Source organism: Macrotis lagotis, chromosome 7 (assembly GCF_037893015.1).
Source record: "Macrotis lagotis isolate mMagLag1 chromosome 7, bilby.v1.9.chrom.fasta, whole genome shotgun sequence".
Lineage (NCBI taxonomy): Eukaryota > Metazoa > Chordata > Mammalia > Peramelemorphia > Peramelidae > Macrotis > Macrotis lagotis.
Genome location: NC_133664.1, coordinates 69342175 through 69357631, shown reverse-complemented (window position 1 = coordinate 69357631; position 15457 = coordinate 69342175). Strand labels below are relative to the sequence as shown.

The 15457-nt window shown below is 36.5% G+C and overlaps 1 long non-coding RNA gene across 1 annotated transcript in view; it reads right to left on the bottom strand.

The window, feature by feature from the left end:
- Positions 1 to 9574: 9574 nt before the first annotated feature.
- LOC141492616 (uncharacterized) overlaps positions 9575 to 15457 on the bottom strand; it is a 35916-nt gene continuing 30033 nt past the window's right edge. The window contains exon 3 of the long non-coding RNA XR_012469983.1: positions 9575 to 13828. This is a non-coding gene — a long non-coding RNA (uncharacterized LOC141492616). The remainder of the gene's footprint in view (positions 13829 to 15457) is intronic.

Below are 15457 nucleotides of genomic sequence, written 5' to 3'. Positions count from 1 at the left end.
GAGGGAACCTTCATTCTCATTGGAAGTGGCTCAGAGAGGAAATAAAACACACTCTCAATAGGGTATAGAAATCTATCTTACCCTAGAGGAATAAAACAGAGGAAAGGGAAGGGAGGGAAAAAGAGGTGTAGGTAATAAAAGAGAGGGAAGATTGTGGGAAAAGGTAGTCAGATACAACACATTTTTGAGGAGGGACAGGATGAAACAAGTGAGAGAACAGAATAAATGGGGGGGTGGGGAGTAATAGGATGGAAGGAAATACAGTTAGCAATAGCAACTGTGGGGAAAAAAATATTGAAGCAACTTTTCTAATGGATTTAAGATAAAGAATGTGATCCATCCCCAAGACAGAGCTGATGGTATCTGGATACAGACTGAAGCACTTTTTTTTCCCTCTTACTTTATTTTTCTTGAGTTTTCTCTAACTTTGTGAGGGAAAGGCTTCTATTATTGTTGCAACATAAAAAATTAATTAAATAATTAATAAATAAAAACCCAGATGCTATATAATTGATTACTATATAAAAACAATAACTAATATTTTAGTATGTTTAAATGTTCCAGGTTCCATGCTAAGTTCTTTACATTTATTATCTCATTTGATCTTTTTATAACCACTTTCCGAAGTAGGCACTATTTTTATCACATCCATTAAGAATGAGGAATCAAGGAGATAGCTAAGTGGCACAGTAGATAGAGCACTGGCCCTGGAGTCAGAAGGACCTGAGTTCAAATCCAACCTCAGACACTTCATAACTACCTGGCTGTGTGACCTTGGGCAAGTCACTCAACCCCATTGCTTTGCAAAGAAAAAAGAAAAAAAAAGAAAGATGAGGAATCAGAGTTAAAAGAGATTAAGCAACTTTTCCAAAGTCACCCAGCTAGTAAGTGTCTGAGGTCACATTTGAACTCAGATCTTCCTTATAGCACAACTGGCACTTTATCCACTGCATCACTTAACTCCTGATAATCATTAACAATCTGGGTTTCTCCTAAGGGAGAGAGAGGAAGAAGACATATTTCCCCTCACTCCTTTTCAAAAGTGGGGAATTATAGGAAACATTCCATTTATTATCATATTTGAGTAATGAATTGCTTGGTTTTGTTGAATTTCTTCCCCACCCACCCACCTTTTATTCTTCTTTCTTACCATAAGAGGATAATAGTTCTCTGGGAGGGGAGGAAGAAGGGATCTATTTGGATTTGGAAATGAAGGTGATATAAAAACAAAATATTAATTAAAATTAAAGAAAAAATTTTGAATGCTTCACTTTTTATTTTTTTTTTAGGTTTTTTGCAAGGCAAATAGGGTTAAGTGGCTTACCCAAGGCCACACAGCTAGGCAATTATTAAGTGTCTGAGACCAGATTTGAACCCAGGTACTCCAGACTCCAGGGCTGGTGCTTTATCCACTGCACCACCTAGCCACCCCAATGCTTCACTTTTTAATGGGGACTTTACTATAAGTGACCTCCCTTTCCTCTCATCACTCTTACCTATACCATACTTCCAAAGTCTTCCATCTTAAGAGACCAAATCAGCCTTAAGCAGGTCTCTGAGTCCCCATCAGAATTCTGATCCTATAATCTCTTCCTCTAATTCAGATTAAGTTACTCCCCTTATGCCTACTACCAGGGTTATAATGACCTAGTTATAAAGGGTAGAATAATGGAAGATTTCATAATGCTATAAGACCTTTAATATGTACAATCAAAATCCCTTGCCCAAAGTAAGATCCTAAGTAAAATATTCTCCCTAGTGTTGCCAATAGTTAGTCAAGCATCACTTATTAAGCATCTACTGAATGGGGTAGGATGCCAGTTTTATAGCTTTCTGGTCAACTATATCCATGCTTATCAATGAATGGCCTAGGTGATTTAGAAAAAGCAGGAAAAGAAATCTATGCCAAGAATCTGTGATGTCACTGATTTAGGAACTCCATCCATCTACTCAGATCCCACCCTACTTCATAAAAGTTTGGATTAGTGAGGTGCCTGAACCTTAGAGAGATTTGTTGACCTGATTCCAAATCCAATGCTCTAAAAAGAGTAGTAATCTCATGTTACCTATTTTTAAGCAAACTTACAAGTTGATGTTTTCTGTACAAGAATCCATCATGCATTAAAAAATACATTCCCAGTGAGGGAGTTTCAAAACCACCAAGTCACCATGTCCTTACTACCAAGCTTATGCTTTCTCCTTGGATCCAAAGGGAGCTCTACCCTAAGTGCTTCTAATCTTAGCACTACTTAGCTTAGTAAATCCCAAGTTCCTATCAAAATTAGAGAATTGTTTGTGAATTATCTAATATTATGTTGTTCTGATCATGAATTTTAATGCATTGACTGAATTCAATGATTAACACTGTTTTGGTACATATTCTATTTGTTCTGAAATGAGAGATGAATCAAAGAGAGCCCTTATTAAGGTCAAATCTTAATTTTTAATATTTTCTCAATACAAATGAGTGTGCTTTTTTAAAACCAGTAATAGCTAGGGTTCTCTTTCTCTTATATGCTTTAATTTTTGGAATCTAAAGAGCTATGATTTAGCTATAAATTTCTGCAATGAGATCTCTGTGTAGATCTTATACTATAATATGCATTAAATTAAATTAATATCTGAATATATATATATATATATACATATATATGTATATATATATAATCACTTACAGGCAGTTGAAAAGATTTTTACCCCATTCCTTCCACCCCATCATTTGATACAGTAAGTTATTAAAAAATCCACAGCTAAATCCTTGAATGTAGAACTCCTCTAAAGTTTAAGGGAAGCAATCTTTTTTCTTTATTTTTTAAAATTTATTTATTATTGAAAATTATAATTTTCCCCCTAATCTCACTTCCCTCCCCCTGTCCCTCACAGAAGGCAGTCTGACAGTCTTTACATTGTTTCCATGCCATACACTGATCAAAATTGAATGTGTTGAGGGAGGAAATGATATCCTCAAGGAAAAAATAAGATAATGTAGTTTTTGTTTTTAATTTAGGGTAACTTTGGTCTTTGTTTAAACTCCACAGTTCTTTCTCTGGATACAGATGGTTTTCTCCATCGCAGATAGCCCAAAATTGTCCCTAATTGTTGCACTGACAAAATGGGCAAGTCCATTAGATTGAGCATCAACCCCATTTTGCTGTTATGGTATGCAGTGTTCTTCTGGTTCTGCTCATCTTGCTCAGCATCAGTTCATGAAAATTCTCTCTGAATTGCCATCCCTTCCAGTTTCTTTGTTTGGGGTTTTTTTTAGGTTTTTTTGCAAGGCAAATGGGGTTAAGTGGCTTGCCCAAGGCCATACAGCTAGGTAATTATTAAGTGTCTGAGACCGGATTTGAACCCAGGTACTCCTGACTCCAAGGCCGGTGCTTTATCCACTACACCACCTAGCCGCCCCTCCTTCCAGTTTCTAATAGAACAAAAGTGTTCCATAATGTACAAATACCACAGTTTGTTCAGCCATTCCCCAATCGATGGACATTCACTCAATTTCCAATTCTTTGCCACCACAAACAGGGCTGCTATGAATATTTTTGTACAAGTGATGTTTTTATCCTTTTTCATGATCTCTTCAGGGTATAGATCCAGTAGTGGTGTTGCTGGATCAAAGGGTATACACATTTTTATTGTAAGGCCACACTTGGATGAGAAACTGAAAATCAAACCTAAAAGGCCTTTTATTCATTTGAAGGACATGTCTACAATAGTAGGAAGTTTAAGAATTCCAAGATACTACAGCATAGACTCTTTAAGTAGCTTCTATAAGAAGGGAGCAGAAGGAAAACATGCTGAAGCACCAAGTGTGATACCTTAGCATGTTAGCTTAATTATTTCCTTGAACCAACAATAGAACATGCACATTCTTCCCTCTCAGAACATTAAGTACATGACAGACCAGTCACTTGAAGTTGATAATGAATGCTTAAAGAGGTCTTCGAGCAAAGGCTTAGATTTTTTAATTTAAATTTTCCTTTTTTCATTATTATGAACTTGACAATTATCAATAAATTTTAACATTTCCCTGTACAAAGAAGAAAAGGTGGATTACCTATGAAACAGTAAAGTTCCACCAGATAGAGCTTGAATTTCATTGTTGCTGTTTTATGTTTCTTATTTAACATGAGAGCTCTACACTGTCCTGCCTTGGTATGTCCCCTTCTGATCTTCCCTGGGCTCTTCTCTGTGGATTTTCAATCTAAATGATTCATCAACATCCTTTTATTTCTTTTTTCCTGTTTTTCAAATAGTACCTCTACTACAAAGGAAGTAAACAGATTTGGTCTTAGGGACAGGAAGACCTCTGACTAACTGGATAACTGGGTAACCCAGGAAATTCTTTGTAAGTCTTATATAGCTCTAAATATGATTAAATGTTATAGAGGAGGTGCCAGTCTGCACAGGCAGAAGGAGTTTCTCATCCAGAAAAACCCTAAGGCAATGAGATCCAATAGGGACTAGTCCCTACTCCTATCCATTTCCCCAACTCCACCAATCTCTCTCCGTCCCAAAAACTAAGTCTTATAACAGTTAACCACTTGGTAAGATATATTGAAGAAGATAATCCTCTTAATTCCAACTTTTATTCTTTCTCTTTGTTACTGAGATTTACCTCAGTTCTCTCATATTTAAGTATATTTGCAAAAATACAAAAACTCAAATGAGGTCATGAAGAGTTGGACAAGACTGAAATGACGAGAGAGAGGGAGAGGGAGAGAGAGAGAGAGAGAGAGAGAGAGAGAGAGAGAGAGAGAGAGAGAGAGAGAGAGAATCATCTCACCATAAAGTTCTTTTACTAAATGTCTACACCCTTCTCCAGTCCAGATTCTCATTACCTTTCACCTTCTTTATTACACTGTCTCCCAACTAGTTTCTATCTCTAATCATCCCCCTTACAATCTCTCCAACTGGCCAGGTTTACTATCTTAAAATATTACTTTCATCATGTCCTTTCATCATGCCCTTCCTTGCTCCCCCCCCCCCCCCCCCCCCCGCTTAAAAACATTTAGTGACTCCCAACGGCCTTCAGGCTGAAATCCAAATTCTTTAGCCTGGCATTGATAGCACTCCAAAATATGGCCCCAAGTGACCTTTCCAGTCTTCTTTCTCTCACTAGTCCACTACAAAACCATTCACTCCAACCTAACTAGTTTTCACATTGTTTCCTAAATAATGCATCACAGTTTCTCACTTATTCACCTCTAACTATGGATTTTTCCTGTACCACCTACAACAAAGTCTTCTACCCTCTATAATTCTTACTCATCTTTAAACCAGTTAAACTTCACAGCTCCCACAAGGCCTTGTGACCAAGAGTCTCAAAGTTACACTGAACCCCTATGCATTTATTCTATGAACTATTCACTTAAGCATTCGTTCATCCCCTAGTATCAAGAGTCACATTTCCAAAAGTAGGTTATGTTTTCCTTTTCCCCAGTAAAGTTATTGGTTCCTTTTTACATTCTCTGCATTTCTCACAATTTGTATGACCGGACAAAGAGAAGGTGCTAAATAAGTATATTTTAATTAAGAGAAATTAACCAGTATTCATATTGCTGAGGAAGTCATTGAATAGTTGTTGCTTTTAAAAAGCGATATGTTCATTGTCAAACTCAGTTTTTGCTCTTTCCTTTCAATAGTTCTCTCAATAGATAGCCCCATTTCATCATCAACTGACAAACAAGCCCCAAATACCACCACAGGTTCTCCTACTCCTATCAAACTGGCATTAGCACTAGAAAGCACTTTTTTTCTCTAGCTTCATGAGGACAAACCAAAATTATAAGCTTCAACCCTCAGATTTACTAGTCTGTGCAATTAGAGGATCAGAATTAGATTTGACCCTTTCACTGGCCTTATTCTTCCTGGAGCCAGACTCCCAATTTGCTTCAAATCAAATTATGCACATTTGTAATAAAAACTAATTTTCCCTGGGCTCCCCCTCACTTTCATCAAAATCTTATTTAGAAAGAGACAGGATTTCTTGGTAGCTAATAGGTCAAAAAAATCTCCCAATCCCTTAGCAGAAAGATAAATTTAGTCTTTTAGTGGTTTATAAAACCCTTTTAGATCTGACCAAAAGGATATTTCTTTTCTTCCTGTTATGGCAATCCTGCTAACCTCTTTTTCCCCCTCTGCTTTAGAAACCCAAGAGAGGAAGTTTCATCCAAGAGTCACGTCAAAAGAGTAAGAAAACAAAGATGCTAGGCTTCAGAGTCAATGCTACTGTTTGCATTTCTTTTCCTCTCAGTGTATAATCCATTCACAGATAAGATTATAATATAATTTAACTTTCCCTAACATTTCAAAGAAGGTAACAGACTGAGTTTTTAACAAAAAAGATAGGGGCAATATTCTTCAATTCACATTACCAATGGGTATGAATCACCTCTATAATCACCTCTACCTGTAGAAGAGGTTGTAGTAAAGATGGTTTTGGGTGGAAGGGAGAGAAAATAAATGCTTATAATTAAAAAAATTTAAAATAGGAAATGTGTTTAGGGAAGAAGTAAGATAGATTGCAAAAGTGACACTTTGTCGGAAGGCTAATACCTGGGGGAGGGGAAATCAACTGAGTCTAGAATATTCATTCATACAGATTCAGAAATGTAATTTTATGCATTCATTCAGGAAGGATCTAGTCCTAGGGAATTGATTTACATTAACCAAATTCACAAGTTTATAAACTACAATACCTACAATGAAAAAATATATCTTTATTAATATTTAAAGTACTCTTGTGTCCATTAGGCAAGGTTCCCTTTTCCTGGTATTCAGACACCTTGGAATGTAGTACCAATAGCAACAAATATTTATCCAACTCTGAAGTTTTCAAAGAATTTTACACTGAACTGATCCAACTATTCTTGGAAATATGCCCTTAAGGGCTAAAAAAACTGCATACACTTTGAAACAGTAATACCAAAGAGATCAAAGAAAAAGGAAAAGAACCCATATGTATAAAAATACTCATAAGCAGCCGTTTTTGTGGTGGCAAAGAATTGGAAATTGGAAGGATGTTGAGCAATTGAAGAATGGCTGAACAAGTGGTGGTACTTGATTGTAAAGGAATACTGCCACACGCTAAGAAATGACAAGTAGGATGGTTTCGGAAAAACCTGGGGTGACTGATTCCAAGTAAAGTGAGCAGAACCAGGAAATCACTGTAAAATAACAGTAATATTGTTACAATGATCAACTGTGAATTATTTGGATTCTCTGATGAAGACAATGATCCAAGATAATTCCAAAGGAAGCTATTCACCTCCAGACAGAAAACTGATGGGTGCAAACTGAAGCATATTTTTTTCCACTTTCTTTATGTTTTTTGCTTTTTATTTTGGGGTAACGTGATTACTATGGACATGTTTTTAATGACTTCACATATATAATTGATACGTTCTTGTTTTCTCAATGGTTGAGGAAAGGAGAGAAGCAAAGAATTTGGAATTCATTTTTTTAAAAGAATGTGAAAGTGGTTTACATATGTCATTTGATTTGATCCTCAAAAGAGCTCCCTTAAGTTTATGTTACATTGAGCCCATTTTATTGATGCTAAAATGGAAAGTTTTAATAAGCTGAAGCTGAAATAAGCTAATAAGCTGAAAGGGATCTTGGAGATCCTTTAGTACAACCAACCTCCTGATGGTCCTCAAAGTGTCATGAGGAAAGTAAGGACCTAGATGAATTAAGAGACAGTCCTAAGGTCTTATATTATCAACATCATAGCTAGCATTTATATATTGCTTTTTTATTTATAAAGTGTTTCAAAAATATCTTATTTTATCCTCACAACAACTCTTTTAGTTAGAAGCTATTATTAGCTCATTTATAGATGAAGAAACTGGAACAATAATCAAGTGACTAGCCCAGGGTCACACAGTCAGAATCTGTGGCTGTTGATCAACAAATCCTCCTGCCTTCTAGGCTTGCTTTCTTTCCAAGGCACCACATTGCCTCTCTAATGAGAAGCAATGATATTTTTAAACAGTACCTTAATTTACAAGTGAAGAAAGTGTGTGTGTCTGTATATTATCCTTTTGATTGATCTGAATCCTTTTGATTAATACTAAACTGATCTTAATTTAACAACATTATTTTATCATTCTGAGTCTACATCTAAATAGAGGGGTTGGACAGATGAGGCAAAGCTGGATTAGTACTTGGAGAGTAGAAAAATAATGAATATGATCCTCCCTAAGAAACTGAGGAATGGATAGGGATTTGATAAGTTATTCAAATGAGAAATGAGGAAATAAATAAATGGAACTAATCTTCAATTTGGGAATCCTAAAGAAAAGAATTTGGGGAATAGAAAAAAAATGAGAGGAAGATAAAAAAAGCAAGTTCAAGAATCAGGTGACCACTCATCAATTAGAGAATGGTCGAACAAGGGTCTATGACTGTAATAAAATATTATTGTGACATAGAAAATAATAAGGGATACAATTTCAGAGAAACCTGGGAAGACTGATATAGATTGAAGTGAGCAAAACCAGGGAAATGCTTATATAATTACAACAATATTGTAAAGACAAATTTGAAAGATTTAAGAACTCCAGTCAATACAATGACCAAACAGGATTTCAGAGGACTCATCAGGAAACCATCCACCAACTAATCAGAATGGAACATATTTTGGGGACATGACCAATTAGGAAATTTGGTTTACTTGACCATGCATAATGAAGTCAGCTAGGTGGCTCAGTGGATAAAATACAATAGAACATAAATAATGTTCATATGTAGTTTTCTGTGTCAATATGAAGACAGCTAGGCAGTACACTGGGTCTAGAGTCAGGAAGACTCATCTTCCTGAGTTAAAATCTAACCTTAAGGCACTACTTGTGTGGTCCTGGACAAGTTCCTTAACCTTAATGTGTCTCAATTCTTTTATCTATGAAGTAGATTTAATAACAGCACTCATCTCCAAGGATTGATGATGATAAAATGAGAAACTACAGATTGTTTTATAAACCTTAAAATTATATAAATACTAATTATTGCCATTTTTATTTTTGCTTGTTACACAAGTTTTAACTTTACTGTTTTTCTTTTAATGAGGGAGATATACAGAGAAGGAAAACAAAAGATTTAATTGAAAAAAATTGTTTTAAATTTAAAAAAAAAAAGAATCAAATAACTACTTAGGAGTGCAATTTCCAATCTGACCTCAGACATTTAATAATTACCTAGCTATGTGACCTTGGGCGAGTCACTTAACCCCATTGCCTTGCAAAACAACAACAACAACAACATGAAGAGCGCAATTTCCAACTAGAATAAGCTACTGTTGCTGGAGGTCAGGAAGAAAAAAAACTAGTTTCATAAGAACTATGGAATTCAGGGAGAGCCAGTTGACTTGGAGCTAAAATTACTTTGAATTGTAAATGAAGACATGTCTTGTGCCCTTGTACACTGTAATTTACTGATTCAAATGGTTGGTAAAACTTACCAGAATGTGTGCTTTTCTGGCATTGCCTCCTGGAACCCAAGGTCACCTCCACACAATGATGAGGTTTCAGAATAGGGATTTAATTGAGAAACGACAAAATTAATCTAGAAAAACAAATAAATCTGTTTGAAATATGTGTGAAATATTTATTTTGTGCAATGTTTACAAATGAAAATTGAATCTTTCCTTTAGTTTAAAAGGATATATCTCAACGTTCTAGTAAAAGTTCCCTATATAATACAAAGTTCCTTTATCCTGTCTTGTATGTCCTAAAATCCATATCCTCTAGAACATATAATTAGTAGGCACTAAAATCCATGCTAAATAAACAAAAAAGGACAAGAAGAGAGGCTTTTGAACATTTTTAAATTAATGTATTTTTTTATTTCATATTAATCTATTAACCTAAGTTTACTCTATCTGGGCTACTGCAAAAGGTAGGACACTCCAATTTAGAAATAAAGAGTACTTTCTCTTTGCCTTCCTTTTCTCACTCAACAACTTTTCAAAATAATGCTAATATGATAATATGAAATAAAATCAAACACCCATTCACTACCTGTACCTAGATTCACGATATATAAAACTCCAATGGACCTGTGATATAGCCTTATACCAGACTGGTTTCTCTAGTCATTGATTTTAACCCTTAGGCATTTTACATCAACTCTTCCCCAACTTTGGCATTCAGAAACCATAAACAAATTAATGCTGACATAGCTACTGGAAAGGATGGATCAATCAAATCCAATGACTATCCAAAAGAAAATATACATCCAAAATCATCATCCTTTTATATATATTGTCTTTCTTTATTAGAATACAGGGCTCATAGTGGGTAGCGATTGATTTCACTATTCTATCTGTATCCCCAATGACTGGAATACACTAAGTTTTCAATAAATATTTTTTCAATCATTCATCTCATCAATGCTGCTCTTTCCCTCCCAAGACCCTGAGCCTACACATTCTGTAAAAACTCCAGTAGGAAGTTTTCCACCTAATGTACTAAGGGCTGGCCTAGACTTAGATCTCTTGAAATTATGGAATGCATGGGCTATGCATCTATAACCACCAGTTGTTGATACATGAGCCAGGTCCCTCACACTTTTCTGGCCATGCATATCTCTGATATCTTTTAAACTACTTGCTCAGAATTCATGATTCAAAACTCCCTGCAACCTACTTCAGTCCATCATGAATCTCTCCATTGACATCTGAATGACTTAACAAATTTGTTGCCTCAAACCATGTGGTATTTCTTGACTTACAGCCATAATATATCATCAGAACAATGATATTAAAAAGAAAGGATTCAGTTTCAGAACACCTGGAATCACGCAACATGCCACTCAGTCTACCAAATGAGATTTCATCTGTTCTCTGCCTCCTGTTCAGTTCTGGACCCAGTTCATTGTCTGACAATAGTTTAAAAATTATATTAAGACTTTTGGGATACCCTGTGGATGAACTAATGGACCAGCTTCATAGACTATACATTTAACTTATGCTAGACAAAAGTTGTCACCATCTACAGTAAGTTAAAAGTGATCACTGGTAGCAAGATGGCATATCGGATAGAGCATCTACAAATACTTAAAGTGGTATAGGTTAGCTATTATTACTAGTATGTCAAAAATGTAATGCTGCCTAATTAATTGTGACTAGGGATAGCAGAGATAATTTATAGATTAGCAAATTATTGTCTCAATTACCCCCAGTCTGGAATATTTCCAAAAATTCTGGAATAAAAATGAAAAGTTTTGATTAATTTCTTTAACTCTGAGTTGGGTGAGTTTTTATATGGAGGGTTCTATTTACTGATGTGTGCAGTAGCTAAAGGGTATTCAGGGACCTCCCAAGAGATCCGGGTATTCAGGGACCTCCCAAGAGATCCAATAGCAAGCATCACCTTAGACAAGCCATTTATCCTTTCTAGCACTCATTGTCCTGATCCAGAAAAATGGAGCAGGTTGATTAGAAGGATCATAGATTTAGAGCTGGAAGGGAACTTAGTGATTTTACAAATGAGGAAACTGAGATCCTGAGAGATTCAGTGACTTATTGAAGATCATGAAGGTAGAAAGTGGCAAAGCCGAATTTGAATTCAGGAGCTTTGATTTTTTGATCCAACAATCTTACCTCTGCAACCTAATTCGACCAGATGAGGTTTTGAGTTTCCTCTAAAGTCTAGACCAAGATTCTATGATTCCACTGGCACAGGGGTGATATAGACCAGCAGATAGGAAAACATCCAAAGAAGTCTTGGGAAAACATCCAAAGAATCATTCAGGACAAATCTGAAGGGTTTTTAAAAAGCTTTACTTTTCGAGATCTCTCTTTTCCAATTTCTCAAAAGTTTTCATTTTGTTTCCCTTTTTTTTGCCCCTTTTGGTCAGACACTGTCCCCTTCCAGGTACAAAAGTCAAATGCAGCTCTGCCTCCTAAAAGCCTAATTATACAACAAGTCACACTCTCTAATCCCTTGCCTCTCTTCTGATCCAAAAGAACCACTGCTACTACAAAAGCAACTCAGATTCGCTTGGCATTTTACCAGCTAATAATAATACCTAACATTTATAAAGCAGTTTGTTTACAAAGCACTTTAAAAAGTTAGCGCACTTCAAGTCTAGTTATTATAATTATCCCCCTTTGGTAGGTGAGGAAAGGAACTTTGATTAGTTATATGACTAGGACCATACAGCTAAGTGGCTGAGGCAGAATTGCAGGTCTTCTAGAATCCAGACTGGAAATCCACCCACTGGGCTCCCGAGCCACTGCTTTCCCTGCAACTATAGGAAGCCATATAATCACTGCATTGCTACCATCCCCATTTTACACACTGAAGTTCAGTGAGCTCAACTAGCTATGGCTAAGACTGCATAGTTATTAAATGACAGAACTGCTCTCCAATTCCTGGGCTGATGAATCTTTTCACATAGCTAAGAAAAACATTAAACTCGCATATGGTCAATTAGGTATTATATTATTTGCACATCATGAGCAACTGCTTTTTAAGAGTTCCATAAAAGAAAACAGTTGGCAAAACCAGACATAGGAATATCTTGCCCAGAGAGGATCAGGGATCACGTTCTCTATTTCCTTTATGCTTAAATAGCACTACCCAAAAAAAAAAAAATAATGAATCAGTGGCCAAGCTGCCAAACTTCCATTTTATATAAAAACAAGGGAGAAAAATATAAATAAACATTGTCTTTAAAAAGGCAGACCACAATATCTGGCCTGACTACAATGAGGTTCACCAATTGGAAAGGACTATACTGCCTGGGCACTACTAAATTAGACAATAATGTTTCCAATGAACACAAGAGTCAAAACTCTGTCTGGCATCAAAAGTTCTGGATTCTAATCTTTTTAAGTCAAATCAAAGCTCTGATGCTTTCACCCAAAGTGATGTGGAGACAGATACATCACTTTCCAGGATGGCCTCTATCATCATTAAGAAGGGGTTGGAGTAGATGCAATTTAAATTCCTTCCAAGTTTCAGATCTTACAATGATTGTTCTATTGTATCTGTACAAAAACCACATACAGCAATGAAAGGTTGAAAAGATTTACTATTTGGAATTTTCAAAGCATCATATTTAGTAAGCATCTGTGTTTTAGGGTAGCCCAAGAAAGGACTCTCCCCAATTATCATGAATGAATGAAAAGGTATTTCTTAAGTGCTTTCTATGTGCAAACTCATGTACTGAGGATACAAAGAGAAAAGTTTTATTTCATCAAGGAGTTCATATCTAATGTGGCAGATAAAACAGATTTGCAGTCAGGTCTCAGGGTCTTTAGAGTACAGGAGTAAAGTGAATGGTAATGTCTCTTCTTCATTTCCACTGATGAATTCTTATCAGTTTCTGATGCAGAATCGTTTGAAAGGGCTAAGGACTTTGGTGGTAAGAACTTTCTTTTCTGGGTTCTATTTTATCTCCTCAGAAGTTACTTCCTGGGATGACAGCTGCCAGGACTGAGCTAAGAGCAGAACCAAGATTCTGGGCTTGACATCAGTGGCAATTGTTGTTGGGGAAGAGGGCTTCCTTCCCCAAGTGGATTTCTCCCCTCGGTAATGGCTGTGGGGCTTGGGTTGGAAGTGGAGAAAGTGGTTTGCTGAGTACTATTATTCAAACACTCTTGGATTCAGGCTCCTAAATTATCTCCATGAGTCGAAGGGGATGTGGGGATTGCAGTGGATTGACTTGCCTGACACATGTCATTTCCATCTATCTCTCAGGAAGGCCTGGGTTCAGTTGGGTCGCTTTGTCTGTCCCAGGAGTGGCAGTTGGTCGGCAGTTGGTAGGAATCACTGCCCTTATCCACAGGAATAACTTCCCTGAGTGATGGCTTCAGGGGCTAGGTTAGAAGCGGGACAGGTGATTGGAAGGGAGTACTATTATTCTCAGATCTCAGAAGCCATCTAATACAAAATTCATTTTATAGATGAGAAGCTGGGACCTAGAAAGTGACTAGACTGTCCCAAAACCTTAGAAGCAATGAGTAGCATATCTGCAGCTTGCATCTGACCACCAACTTTGACATTCCTTCCACTGTACCAAATCATCTTAGCAATATTTCAATTTGCTATATTTGCTTGAGATCAAAAGAACACTAATAAAATATTAAAAGGTCTGAGATTTACTGGGGACTAACTCTGCTACCCTCTGCCAAATTCTATTCTAATATCACAGTAACTTATGTTTTCTAAATGAAATGTTATCTCATTGCTTCTTCTCCCTCCAGAAGGGCAGAAAAATACTCAAGATTTCTGATTTTTTTAACATTAAAAAATAACAAGACTCTAGTCTGTACCAGTACTAGAAATTATATTTTCCTATTTACCTTCTAATACATAATAGCAAAGGGGTTTTAAATGCCAACAATGAATAGGAGAGAGTTAAATACCTAAATTGGTACTTTCGAGTCTATAAGATTAAAGACAAAAATATAATGAATTGCAAATTATTTACTTCTTTCAGTTTCTAAGGATAAATCTAAGACTATTGATCTAAACAATGTCTACAGAATTTCCTTATTCTCATTTAAGAATATAAGTTTATGACCCAGTATTGCCAGAATGACTGTTTCACTTCCTTTCAGATTTCCAGCCTCAAGATGACCCCATGTAACCCTTGGTTACAAGGGCAAGGGCAAAGCACACACATCTGACATTGTTTACCCAACCACTCTCATCCCATAGGAGACACCAAGGCTAAACTGTCATTTGTAGCAGGATGTGGTATTTGGGATGAAAATAACTGAACTACTCTCCTTTCCCACCCCAATCTGATCTTCCTCATCACCTCCCAGATAAGGATAAAGATAAAGCTAACAAAAATGCTAAGGGGGGTGACTTGGCAATGAGCAGACTGGAAATTCAAGAGCTATGAGTAATCTCTGCTGTATGCTCACTTGGGCAAGTTATTATTACCTCAGTTAATGGTCTCTGTTTTCTCCATCTATAAAAGAGCTAGCCAAGGAGGTTGGGTCAAACCACAGGAGGTCAGCAGTGAATTGCATTTTTCATTCTCAGAGAGGTGAATAGAGCTCAATGTTTCAATTAACCATGCATTAAAAAAAAATAATTCCTTATGGAAAGGACATATGAGCCTCTTTACTGTTCTAATAAGTATCTTCCTTTGATGGGTGAAACCTGGCAAGAAATCTTGGGGGTTGGTCAGTGCCAAATCACTCTGGCTTCTCAGGTCAACATCAGGTCCCAGAAACCCTGAGGATCTTCCCCTCTCAGATTGATCTTTTTGTGTGTTATGCAAAAGAGGTCATTCTTTGCCAAGTGGCACAGTGAATAGAGAGTGACTTGGAATCAGGAAGATGGGAGCTCGAATTCTGCCTTTAAAACTTAATGGCTGTGTGACCTTGAGCAAATCACATAACTTTGATGGCCTCGCATCCAGGGCCATCTCCAGTTACCCTGATTCCTATCTGGCCACTGGACCCAGATGACTCTAGAGGAGAAATTGAGGC